Here is a 12,131-nt window from a genome sequence, read left to right as displayed (position 1 = left end):
AAAGAGCTGAAAGCAAATAAGTTGCATGGTCCAGATGGAATCGCAGTTCAGTTGTACAAAGAGTACTATGTGGTATTGCCCCCTTACTTGGCCTGCATTTATCGAGAAACTCTTACTGAGCTAAAACTTCCAAGCAGATGGAAAAAAGTGCAGGTGACGTTTGTATATAAGAAAGGAATAGAACTGACTTGTGTAATTATACACCAATATCCTTAACATTGGTTTGCTGCAGAATCCTTGAGCACATTCTCAGCTCGAATATAATAAATTTCCTTGAGACAAAAGCTTCTGTGCACAGATCAGCACAGATTTAGAAACTCGCCCTTTTCTCACATGATACCCTAGAAAACATGAACAGAAGGCAACAGGCGGATTTCATATCCCTAGCTTTCCAGAAAGCATTTGACGCGAATGACTCACTACAGATTGTTGATGAAGGTCCGAACATACAGTTCAGATTCCAAAATATGTGAGTGTCTTGAAGACTTTTTGGGTGATAGAACCTAGTATGTGATCTTTGATGGTGAGTGTTCATCAGAGACAAGAGTATTGACTGGAGTGTCCCAGGAAAGTGTGATAGGACCGCTTATTCTCTTTATACATAAATGACCTGATGCACAGGATGAGCAGCAATTTACAGCTGTTTGCTGATAGTGGTGTGGTATGTGGGAAGGTGTCCTCATTGAGTGACTGTAGGAATATACAAGATGATTTAGACAAAATTCCTAATAGGTGTGTTGAATGACAGCTTGCTCCAAATGTAGAAATATGTAAGTTAATGCGGATGAGTAGGAAAAACAGCCTTGTAATGTTTGAAAACAGAATTAGTAGGCTGCAGCTTTACACAGTCTCTTCAATTAAATATCTAGACGCAATGTTGCAAAGCAGTATGAAATGGAGTGAGTATGTCAGGTTGCTAGTAGGAAAGACAAATGCTCGACTTCGTTTTAATGGGAACATTTTGGGAAGGAGTAGCTCATCCATAGAGGAGATGGCATATAGAATGCTAGTGTGACCCATTCTTGAGTACTATTTGAGTGTTTGTGATCCCCACCAGGTCATATTTAAGGAAGACATCAAAGCTTCACGGGTATGCTGCTATATTTGTTACCGATAGGTTCTATCACCACACAGATATTACAGATATGCTTCTTAAACTCTAATGGGAATCCCTAGAGGGAAGATGTTCTTTCTACAGGGCATTGTTGCACGAATGTAGAGAACTGGCATTTGAGGCCAACTGTAGAATTATTCTAATGCTGTAAACATACATTTTACGTGAGGACCATGAAGGTAAGGTGCAAGACATTAGGGTTTGAACAGAGGCTTTTAGACAGCCTTTCCCTTCACTCTATTTGCAAGTAGAACAGGATGGGAAATGACTAGTAGTGGTACAAGGTACCCTCCACGACACAACATACGGTGCTTTGTGGACTATATATTTAGATGTAGAAAGTTAAATTTTGTAGGGATTAGTGAAGCGAAATGGAAACAAGACTGAAATTTCTGGTCAGTTGATTATAAGGCAACATCATCAGCCCCAGTTAATGGTGCAGCAGGTGTTGTCATATATATTAACAGAAAAGTACCTAACAGGGTAAGTTAGCATATGCTGATGATGAGGAAATAGAATGCATAAAGTAATAAAGGAGTGATAAAATATGTGAAGGAGATGAAAATATGATAGTCCTAAGTGATTGGAACGTCATTTATAGGAGAAAGAATGAAAAATAATGTTAGTGGAGGATATGGGAAAAAGTATGATTGGGAAGGGAGGCTTCTACAGTTCTGCCATAGGTTTCAAGTGGTTGTAGTGAACTCTCTCTTCCAAAATTGAAAGAAATGAGCCATTGGTCACAATTTTTAGTCTTATTAACCAGGTTTCAACACTTCTAAGTGTGCATTCACCGGAATTTAAACGTTTAAAGTGGCGTATAACATAATTACAAATTTATGGGAAAAGAAATTTTTTATATAACAGTGTAATTAATGACTAACAATGCAAGACAGAGACAGTACTTACATGTCATGTAAAAAATAAATAACAGACCAGAAGGGCTTTAGTCACAATTTTTTTTTAAAAGAAGGCATGAAGGTGAGCCACTATGGGCTGCTCATACCTGTACAGGCACAGGTTGCAATTAACTGAGGCCCCAGTCCATTACTTACAAAACACTCCGTTACTTACAAAACACTCATGCATCCCATTTTATAATATTGCTGAAGTGTGTGGAGCACATATCAAGTTACCCCATAGAGGGTATTGAATGTATCAGGGCATTCAGTAAATAGCATAAAAATTCCTTTTCTCTTAGCCAGTTTGAGTTTAAAAAAATTGTAATTTTGTTTCTTGTCACCCTTAAACATTCCAGCAGCATATATTTCCAGTAACTCCTGGTAGATGGCAGCACTGTAATCAGTCTTCAACATGGCAGCTGCAAATAGATATGTTCTTAGCAAAGAGTAGATATTGAATTTCTTTTGATGGAAAACCAAACCGTCACAAATATTCACAGCAATTTATAGAATGTCAATGGACACCGGGCAATGGATAAAAGCATGATAAATTACTGGTTGAAGTGTCTGCCACCAACAAAATGAGGAGAAGGAAATCTGTCTAACCTCCTACATGCAGGCCAGTGGCACACAGCTGTGTCATCTGCCATGTTACAACATGTAGACAATTTAAAATGAAGTGATTGACAAATAACAATCAAGCAACTCAGTGCTTAACTTGACCTTGTTGGTAGTGGTGACCTACTTGTACACCTTAGCATATTCAAGAATCCTAACTGAGGAGAGTGCAGGGGAAGAAAGAACATTTGTGCTGCATTGCTTGCTCATTGTGGGGCAGATGATGACGATTTTTGTCAAACATCGTAACAGGCAATGAAACATGGATTCACTGTTTTGAACCTGAAACAAAATTGCAATGTCTCCTTTGAAAAAGAAGCTCAAAATATTATTCTCAGCTGGTGAAGTCATGGTTACAGTCTTCTGGGTCTCTTAAGTGGTTATCCTGTTATCTGTCTTTCCCCATTGGCAAAAAGTCTTCTCTGAAAACTATTTGAGATTCTTAGGAGAAAAAAAAGAAAAAAAATTATTACAAAGAGTTCATGGCCATAAGAATATGAACACACTTCTCCTGCTCCATGATAACACAAGTACACATATAGGTCTGCGCACACAAGATGAGATAAAAAAAAGCTTCGGTGGACAGTTCTTCCTCATCTGTGCTACAGCCTGGCTCTCACACCTTCTGTCTTTCTTGTCTTTGACGTACTAAAGGATGGTCTCTCTGTGAAGGACTACGGCAGCGATGGGGAATTTATTGATGTGGCAAGAACTACACTGAGATGCAGCACAGTAGAGTGATTCCATGACAGCATATAGGCTCTCACAATGAGGTGGCATAAAGCCACAGAATTGAAGTGAGATTCTGTGGGGAAATAAGGTTTTATAGCCAAACAACCAGGGCAAAATATGGTGTAGTTAAACAATGAGATTTGAGAAGAAAAATGTGTTGCATTTGCTTACTAAATGACCCTTGTATACAAAGAAGGGCAGCCCAAAAGATCAGATGTTTTGTTTGATCCATGGGAGAGTGTTATAGAAATGCTGAGAAGCCGGAACTGGCAGACATTTGAAGATAGATGCCAGTTATGTCACAAAAGCATTATTACCCCTTACCTCATCGCTCATATCTCTGCAACAGACTTACAGGGGATGGCAATATAATGTGAACACCTGTACTTACTCAGGATTGGTTTATTAATAAGGGGTTGGACCCCCATTTGCCTGTAATAAAGCTGCACTTCTTCTTGGAATACTGACATATAATGATTGTATAGTCTCCAGTGGAATGTTATACCACTCTTCAATCAGAATCTCTTCTAAATCCTGTAGTGATGAGGGAGGCAGAAAACAACTTCGGAATCTGTGCTCCAATACCATCCACAAGGGTTTGATAATGTTCAAGTCTGGGGATTGTGGTGGCTAGGGAAGATGCTGCAGTTCAGTTGTACACCACAACTGTTCTGTCCTGTCTGTGTTAATTGGTGCATTATCATCCTGAAATATGGCATCATTGATGGGGAGAAAGATTTGAATCATGGGGTGCACCTGAACACCTAAAATGTTCACATAATTGTTGGCTGTAACATGACTTTTGAGAGTAATGATGGGATCGGCAGAACACCATGATATAGCTGCCCACGCTGTCACACTTCCACCTCCATGATTAACCATCTGAATGAAGCAATCAGGATTGTAGGCTTCTTTTGGCATTCTCCAGACGTAAACCAAGTCCAATGTTGGGAATAATGAAAACTTTGACTCGTATGACTATATGACGAGTTTCCACTGATCAGCCTTCCAGGATTTATGCTTCTGACACAATGTTTTATGCTTCTTTGCATTGGTTGTCATCACTAATGATTTCAGTGTAGCACTTAATCCAGAAATATTCATTGTATGGCATTCTCAGTGGACAGTGTCGATAGATACAGGGTTTCAAAGATGGCTGTTGAGCTCTGCAGTCATTTTAGCCTCCGTAGTTTTGTGTTGTTTTGACACAATTTGTGTTAGTGTATGACGATCTGTGATTTAGTTTTGATTTGCGACCACTATTACGTTTACACAATGATGCCTTTCCATTTTTTGTGTAGGCTGTCATGACTATTAAAATAGTTGCTCTTGAAACGTTCAATAAGCTGGGTATCTTGGTTACTGATGCTCCAGCTAATCAGGCCCCCACAATCTGCCCTCTTTGGAACTCTGTTAGGTCTTTCATTTCACGTCAACCTCAGCCTCAAATGCAAGTACAAACGGTGCACTACTTGTAAACAACTTGTACTGATGCCTAGTCTGTACTGAATATGCACAGTCCAGCACGACATGTTTCTTACCTGCATTGTTGACCATCAAACACAACCATCCCATTGCTACCACTGTTGACATTGTTTTGCCTCTCCCCTGTAGATATGAGACCCTTTGTATACATCCTCCCATCACCACATACTTCAGTCCAGTAATAGGCATCTTCCTATCCCATCAAAGCCAGGGCTACCTGCGGAAGCATCAGTGTGACCTATGAACTAAGCTGCAATCACTACGCTGCTTTCTATGTGTCCATATAAAATGACAAGTAGTTTGTTCACATGAATGGCCACTGATAAACTGTGGGCAAGAGTCAGCCGGACCACCCAGTTCCTGAACATGCTACCCAACTCGATACACTTTACAGCCTGCACCATATGCATCCTTCCTACCAACACCAACTTTTCTGAATCGTGCAGGTGAGAACTCTATCTGCAAAATGTACTAAATTTCCATAACACCCCCCCCCCCCCCCTCCCCCCTGGCCACAACTTCCACTAGTCCTTGTCTTCCATCTCTCCATCTACCTATGCCTTCCCACCTCCCAATCCAGCACCACATAGCATTCTACTTTGCCAACACACTCACTAATATTTTTCCTTTTCTCTACTTTTCTCCTTTTCCACTCCCAACTCCCATTCTCTAAACATCCAGACTGCACCTAGCAGCCCTACCCTGTTCCCACCATGTTGCTGTACACTTCCATAAGCAGTACTACACGTTCCCCAACCCCCTCCCTGCCCCAGGCCTCCTCCTTATCCCCACTGCCTGCACCAGATTGCTACTTCCAACAGGCACAGTTTCTGTCCACAGTCCAGCCACAGTGACTGGAGCTAATAGTCATGTATGTGAGTTTTGTCAATGTGTAGTTTTTTCTATTACAGAAGAAGGCTTTTTGGCCAAAAGCTTAAATGCATAGCATTCCCTTCATTGTGCCTGTCTGCTCCTCAGTGTCTCCTCTGTAATTGGTAACTAGCAATCTATCCTTTTCATAATATTGTTGTTATTCCATCCTGAACTATCCATTGTTCAAAGATTTCCTTTCCATCATATATGCTCAGGGTGTTATTTGTACAAAACTTGTGTTTGCAGGTGATAATTGGTCACATTCTTGGGGGCATATTTTCATCGAGGACATTTCAGGAGCTTCTCGGATTTCTCCATTTCAATGCAAAGTCAACCCAAGCTGAACACCTACCGATCAAAAAATTTGTGCTGTATCTGAAATTTGGGGAGGGTTACAGAAAACAGTATTTGTTCTCACTGGTCCAGAGAAAATATGATCATTGACAAGCAACTACAGTAAAATTAAAGAGACATTTGGAGAAAAGAGAGCCACTTGTATGAATATCAAGAGCTCAGATGAAAACCCAGTTCTAAGCAAAGAAGGGAAAGCAGAAAGGTGGAAGGAGTATATAGAGGGTCTATACAAGGGCGGTGTACTTGAGGACAATATTATGGTAATGGAAGAGGATGTAGATGAAGATGAAATGGGAGATACGATACTGCGTGAAGAGTTTGACAGAGCACTGAAAGACCTGAGTCTAAACAAGGCCCCGGGAGTAGACAACATACCATTAGAACTACTGACAGCCTTGGAAGCGCCAATCCTGACAAAACTCTATCATCTGGTGAGCAAGATGTATGAAACAGGCGAAATAACCTCAGACTTCAAAAAGAATATAATAATTCCAATCCCAAAGAAAGCAGATGTTGACAGATGTGAAAATTACCAAACTATCAGTTTAATAAGTCACAGCTGCAAAATATTAACACGAATTCTTTACAGACAAATGGGAGAACTGGTACATGCTGACCTTGGAGATGGTCACTTTTGGACTCCATAGAAATATTGGAACATGTGAGGCAATACTGACCCTACGACTTATCTTAGAAGATAGATTAAGGAAAGGCAAACCTACGTTTCTAGCATTTGTAGACCTAGAGAAAGCTTTTGACAATGTTGACTGGAATACTCTATTTCAAATTCTAAAGGTGGCAGGTGTAAAATACAGGGAGCGAAAGGCTGTTTACAATTTGTACAGATGACATCTCTGCCCAAACTCTTTGCCTTTACAAATGTCTGCTTGTGTCTGTGTATGTGCGGATGGATATGCGTGTGTGTGTGCGAGTGATACCTGCCCTTTTTCCCCCTAAGGTAAGTCTTTCCGCTCCCGGGATTGGAATGACTCCTTACCCTCTCCCTTAAAACCCACATCCTTTTGTCTTTCCCTCTCCTTCCCTCTTTCCTGACGAAGCAACCGTTGGTTGCGAAAGCTAGAATTTTGTGTGTATGTATGTATTTTGTGTGTATGTATGTGTTTGTTTGTGTTTCTATCGACCTGCCAGCACTTTCGTTCAGTAAGTCACATCATCTGTGTTTTTAGATATATTTTTCCCATGTGGAATGTTTCCCTCTATTATATACATATCATTCATTTGAACCCAACAATTATGTTTGTTATTGTCACTGTTGCATTTCGAAATCTTTTCTGTCGTCTTATTTTCTCTTTCTGTTTTTGCCAGTAGTTTCACTTTGTATTCACCTTCTCCTTTTTACCGTTATCTACTATACAATTTTATCCCGCCTATATATACTCAACAATACGTAACCCACTTCCAACCCATAACCAAAAAAAATTTATTTTTTTTCCGCTTTCAACACCACTGCTGCTATAAAGTTTGATGTCTGCTTGTGTCTGTATATGTGTGGATGGATATGTGTGTGTGTGTAAGTGTATACCCGTCCTTTTTTCCCCCTAAGGTGAGTCTTTCCATTCCCAGGATTGGAATGACTCCTTACCCTCTCCCTTAAAACCCACATCCTTTCGTCTTTCCCTCTCCTTCCCTCTTTCCTGACGAAGCAACCGTTGGTTGTGAAAGCTTGAATTTTGTGTGTATGTCAGTGTTTGTTTGTGTGTCTATTGACCTGCCAGCGCTTTCTTTGGTAAGTCACATCATCTTTGAATAATTTTTTTTTTTTTTTTTTTTTTTTTTTTTTTTTTTTTTTTTTTTTTTTTTTTTTTTTTTTTTTTTGCGTTGTTCTGTGTAGATATGGCAGCTAATGAGCTGTCTGTCCACAAATCTGCTCCAGAATGCTGACAATGCTACATACCAAACATTGATGATTTCAACATCGCTTCAATCCCTGTGCCACTTGAGTACTCCAGCAATCACAAAATCCTTTGAACTCAGCAGAAGCACTTATTCCTGCCTCTCTACACTTTTCTACTTTTTCCTTGCTCCATATATTGTTTCTAACCAGTTGCCACAATTCGTTCCTCTCCTTGCCTACCTTGTGGGCAACAACCATTCATAAGCCAATCAAGCTGGCTCTAAGTAAAAAAGAATATGAAATGATAGTAAAAAATATATGATACCAATAACACTTTTTTTTGTAATAGGTATGTGCACCATTACATCACCCACCGAAAAAGAAACAACTGGTGGCGAATTGACAGACATGCAATTTTAAAAGTGTAGTTGAATCTTGAGAATTGGACATTTTCTTAAACTAATTCATGAGAATAGAATTTCAGCCATGTTTTAAAATTTGGATGTACTCAACTAGTTTCTTTTTTGGAGCTGCCAAGTATACAATTGCTGTATGATGAAAGGAATAGAGGTAACCAATCAGTATATAGGAATTGACTCATCAGTAGGCACATAAGTGAAACTGAAAATGTGAAAGCTAAAACTTTCCCAGTGCATAGATTGTTCCTTGAAATTTCAGGCAAACTGCTGGATGTCTGGAACTTGCTATTATAATATTTAGGTGCAATATCTTCTGGCCATCTTCAGACAAATACTGGTAAAAATACACTCCCAATTTAAGACCCACTGGCACGTGCATGGTGTGTCCAGCAGGTGTGATCAGTAGAAATACAGTGTTTGGCGACAGCGGACTTGCAGTTTCGGAGGAGGCAAGTATGCCTCTGGTGTTCCATGATGCACTTGTGACAGTGTGTAGCATTTACCCTATACAGTTACATGGAATCTTACAGACTCCAGAGTTGCACAGCTGTAAGTCATCTTTGATAGTTCCTAGAGGCAAGAAGGTTTTTGATAAAAGAAAAAAAGATCACTTCAGCATATGTTTTCTTAATACTCTGCCTGTTTGAAGAGTAACATTTCCACTATCTGGGGAGTAAGCTGTTGTCTTCAAGACCTCATCCTTTTCCTTCTTCTGACATTTGTATGTCTGTAGTGCTTTGTGTACTTAGACAAATATCCATTGTTCAGGAACACAGTTTGATGTTGTTCCAGTTTTGCTTGTAGGTTATTGGCAGGTGAGATAGTATAAACTCAGTAAATCAAGGTATTTAGAATGCCCAATGTTTGTACTGGATGCTGGCAAAAAGTAGCATGGAAATACAACTCTGTATGATCGAGCTTTCGAAATACTGTATGTCCTAATACGCCATCACTCTCACATTGTACCAAGACATCTAAAAACAATGAACAACCTTCTTGCTCCATCTCCATAGTGAATTTTATATTTATATGTCTGAAGTCATATGGTGAGGGAACAGAGACAGTCCTAACCATGAGGCCGGACTATAAAAGAATCATTAATGTACTGCCAAAATAGTCTTCATCTTACAACACTTGAGTTGATTGCCTGCTTCTCAAAATCTTCCAAAAAAAGGGGAGACAATGGACTGCCAATGGCAACACTCAAATTGTTAAAAAATCTCATTGTTAAATAAGGAGTATGCCAAGGAGAGTTTGTGCTTGAATAATTCAGTAATTTCAATCTAAACCTTTTGCTTATGAGTTACAGCAAGTCTCCCAGAGGCTTTTATTGTAAAAGTGAAAAGACATCAAAAGTTACCAACAAGTCATTATTTCCAAGCTTAAGTGGCTTAAGTCTGCTGATAAAAATCAGTAGAATATGATGTAAACATTTGCCTACAATAGGTTTGAGTAAAGATGCTAAACAGTTGGCCAAATCATTATTGCTTACAGTAAGTTGTAAATGTGCACCTTCATTGTAGATCTTACTTGGTCTGTACACCCTAGATGGAAAAGAACTATGTGGTCTCAGCCTCATAAGGACCCCTTTTGATTAGGAAACTGGAGGTCAAAATGTCCACATGGTTAGCAGGACCCTTATCAATCTTGTGATATGTTAAGTCACATAACAAAGCATTGATCTTATTAATTAATCCTCCAGTGGCATTAGCACATCCTTACCCTCTTGGAGTACTACTGTATCATAACTGCTCTTTGGTGGTGTGGCTCTCATCAACACATGGCATTCCTTTGCTGCATCAGCTACAAGATGGCACACAGCCCCTACAGTGGGGCTGATGAAGTTCTTCACTAGAGGTAGTGAAACAGGTAAGTTAGGACTTCTTGCCAGCACAGACACAGTCATACCATCCATAGATTTCCACCACCAAGTTGATAACATATCATCGAGCAGGAACCTACTGTATCTTTGCAATATGCCTTGTCATAGCCTTATTGTGCATCAAGTTGCCTTGGAAAATGTCAAACCATCCACTCAGTCCAAGACAATGTAAATAATTTTGCTGTAACTTCTAAACATGGATACATATCTTTGACGCACAATCCAGTTCACACTTACTAAGACGAATCCTTTCTCATATCACTGGCATGCTCGCTTTGTATCTGATGATATTTGCAGCAGTTATATTAATGAACTGTACTATTTTCGAAAAATGTGGAATAATGCCCATGTTCTTGTGACTTAATAAAAATATCAGTGAGCTCAAAAACCTCATTCGTATTTCATGTAAGTCATCTAGTCTTCTTGTTGCTTGATGTGAAACGTTAAAACTTTTCTGGCATAGAGATTGCTCCACGAAATTTTGGGTGAACTGCTGGATGTCCATAGCTTGCCATCTTCAGGTGAATATTGTTGAAAATATACTGAGCTTCCCTATTGAAGACCCTGCCTGCACGTACACTATGTGATCAAAAGTATCCGGACAACTACAAAAACATACGTTTTTCATATTAGGTGCATTGTGCTGCCACCTACTGCCAGATGCTATGTGTGTATCAGTGACATCAGTAGTCATTAGACATTGTGAGAGAGCAGAAGGAAGCACTCTGCAGAACTCACGGACTTTGAGCGTGGACAGGTGATTGGGCGTCCATTGTGTCATTCGTCTGTATGCAAGATTTCCACACTCCTAAACATCCCTAGGTCCACTATTTCTGATGGGATAGTGAAGTGGAAACATGAAGGGATACGTACAGCACAAAAGCATGCAGACTGACCTCGTCTGTTGATTGACAAAGACTGCCGACAGTTGAAGATCCAGACCATCACACAGGAATTCCAAACTGCATCAGGATCCACTGCAAGTACTATGACAGTTAGGCGGGAGGTGAGAAAACTTGGATTTCATGGTCGAGCGGCTGCTCATGAGCCACACATCACGCCAGTAAATGCCAAACAATGCCTAGTTTGGTGCAGGGAGCATAAACATTAGATGATTTAACAGTGAAAAACCATTGTGTGGAGTGATGAATCACAGTATACAATGTAGCTATCCGATGGCAGGGTGTGGGTATGGCAAATGCCCTGTGAACATCATCTGCCAGCATGTGTAGTGCCAACAGTAAAATTCGGGGGTGGTGGTGTTATGGTGTGGTCATGTTTTTCATGGAGGAGGCTTGCACCCCTTGTAGTTTTGTGTGGCACTATTACAGCAGAGGCCTACATTGTTGTTTTAAGTACCTTCTTGCTTCCCACTGTTGAATAGCAATTCAGGTATGGCGTTGCATCTTTCAACACGATTGAACACCTGTTCATAATGCACAGCCTGTGGCGGAGTGGTTACATGACAATAACATCCCTGTAATGGACTGGCCTGCACAGAGTCCTGACCTGAATCCTATAGAACACCTTTGGGATGTTTTGGAACGTCGACTTCATGCCAGGCCTCACTGACCAACATCAATAGCTCTCCTCAGTGCAGCACTCCATAAAGAATGGGGTGCCATTCCCCAAGAAACCTTCCAGCACCTGATTGAACATCTGCCTGTGAGAACGGACGCTGTCATCATGGCTAAGGGTGGGCCAACACCATATTTAATTTCAGCATTACCGATGGCAGCCACCACGAACTTGTGTCATTTTCAGCCAGGTGTCCGGATACTTTTGGTCACATAGTGTATGTGGTGTGCCCAGTTGGCAATATGCAAGCATTGTTAGAGCACATTTGCTTCTGCTGCAAGTCAGTGCATGCGCTGCACCATTGCTGTCATGATGAAAG

General features: G+C 40.3%; 1 protein-coding gene across 1 annotated transcript in view; it reads left to right on the top strand.

Annotated features, from left to right (window-relative positions):
- The window catches only part of LOC124621493 (dynein regulatory complex subunit 2-like), a 54,027-nt gene that overhangs the window by 21,011 nt on the left and 20,885 nt on the right, over positions 1 to 12,131 (top strand). The window lies entirely within an intron of this gene.

The sequence above is a fragment of the Schistocerca americana genome, chromosome 1 (assembly GCF_021461395.2).
Source record: "Schistocerca americana isolate TAMUIC-IGC-003095 chromosome 1, iqSchAmer2.1, whole genome shotgun sequence".
Classification (NCBI taxonomy): Eukaryota; Metazoa; Arthropoda; class Insecta; order Orthoptera; family Acrididae; genus Schistocerca; species Schistocerca americana.
Note: the sequence above shows the minus strand (reverse complement) of the source record. Positions and strands in the feature narration are given on the sequence as shown.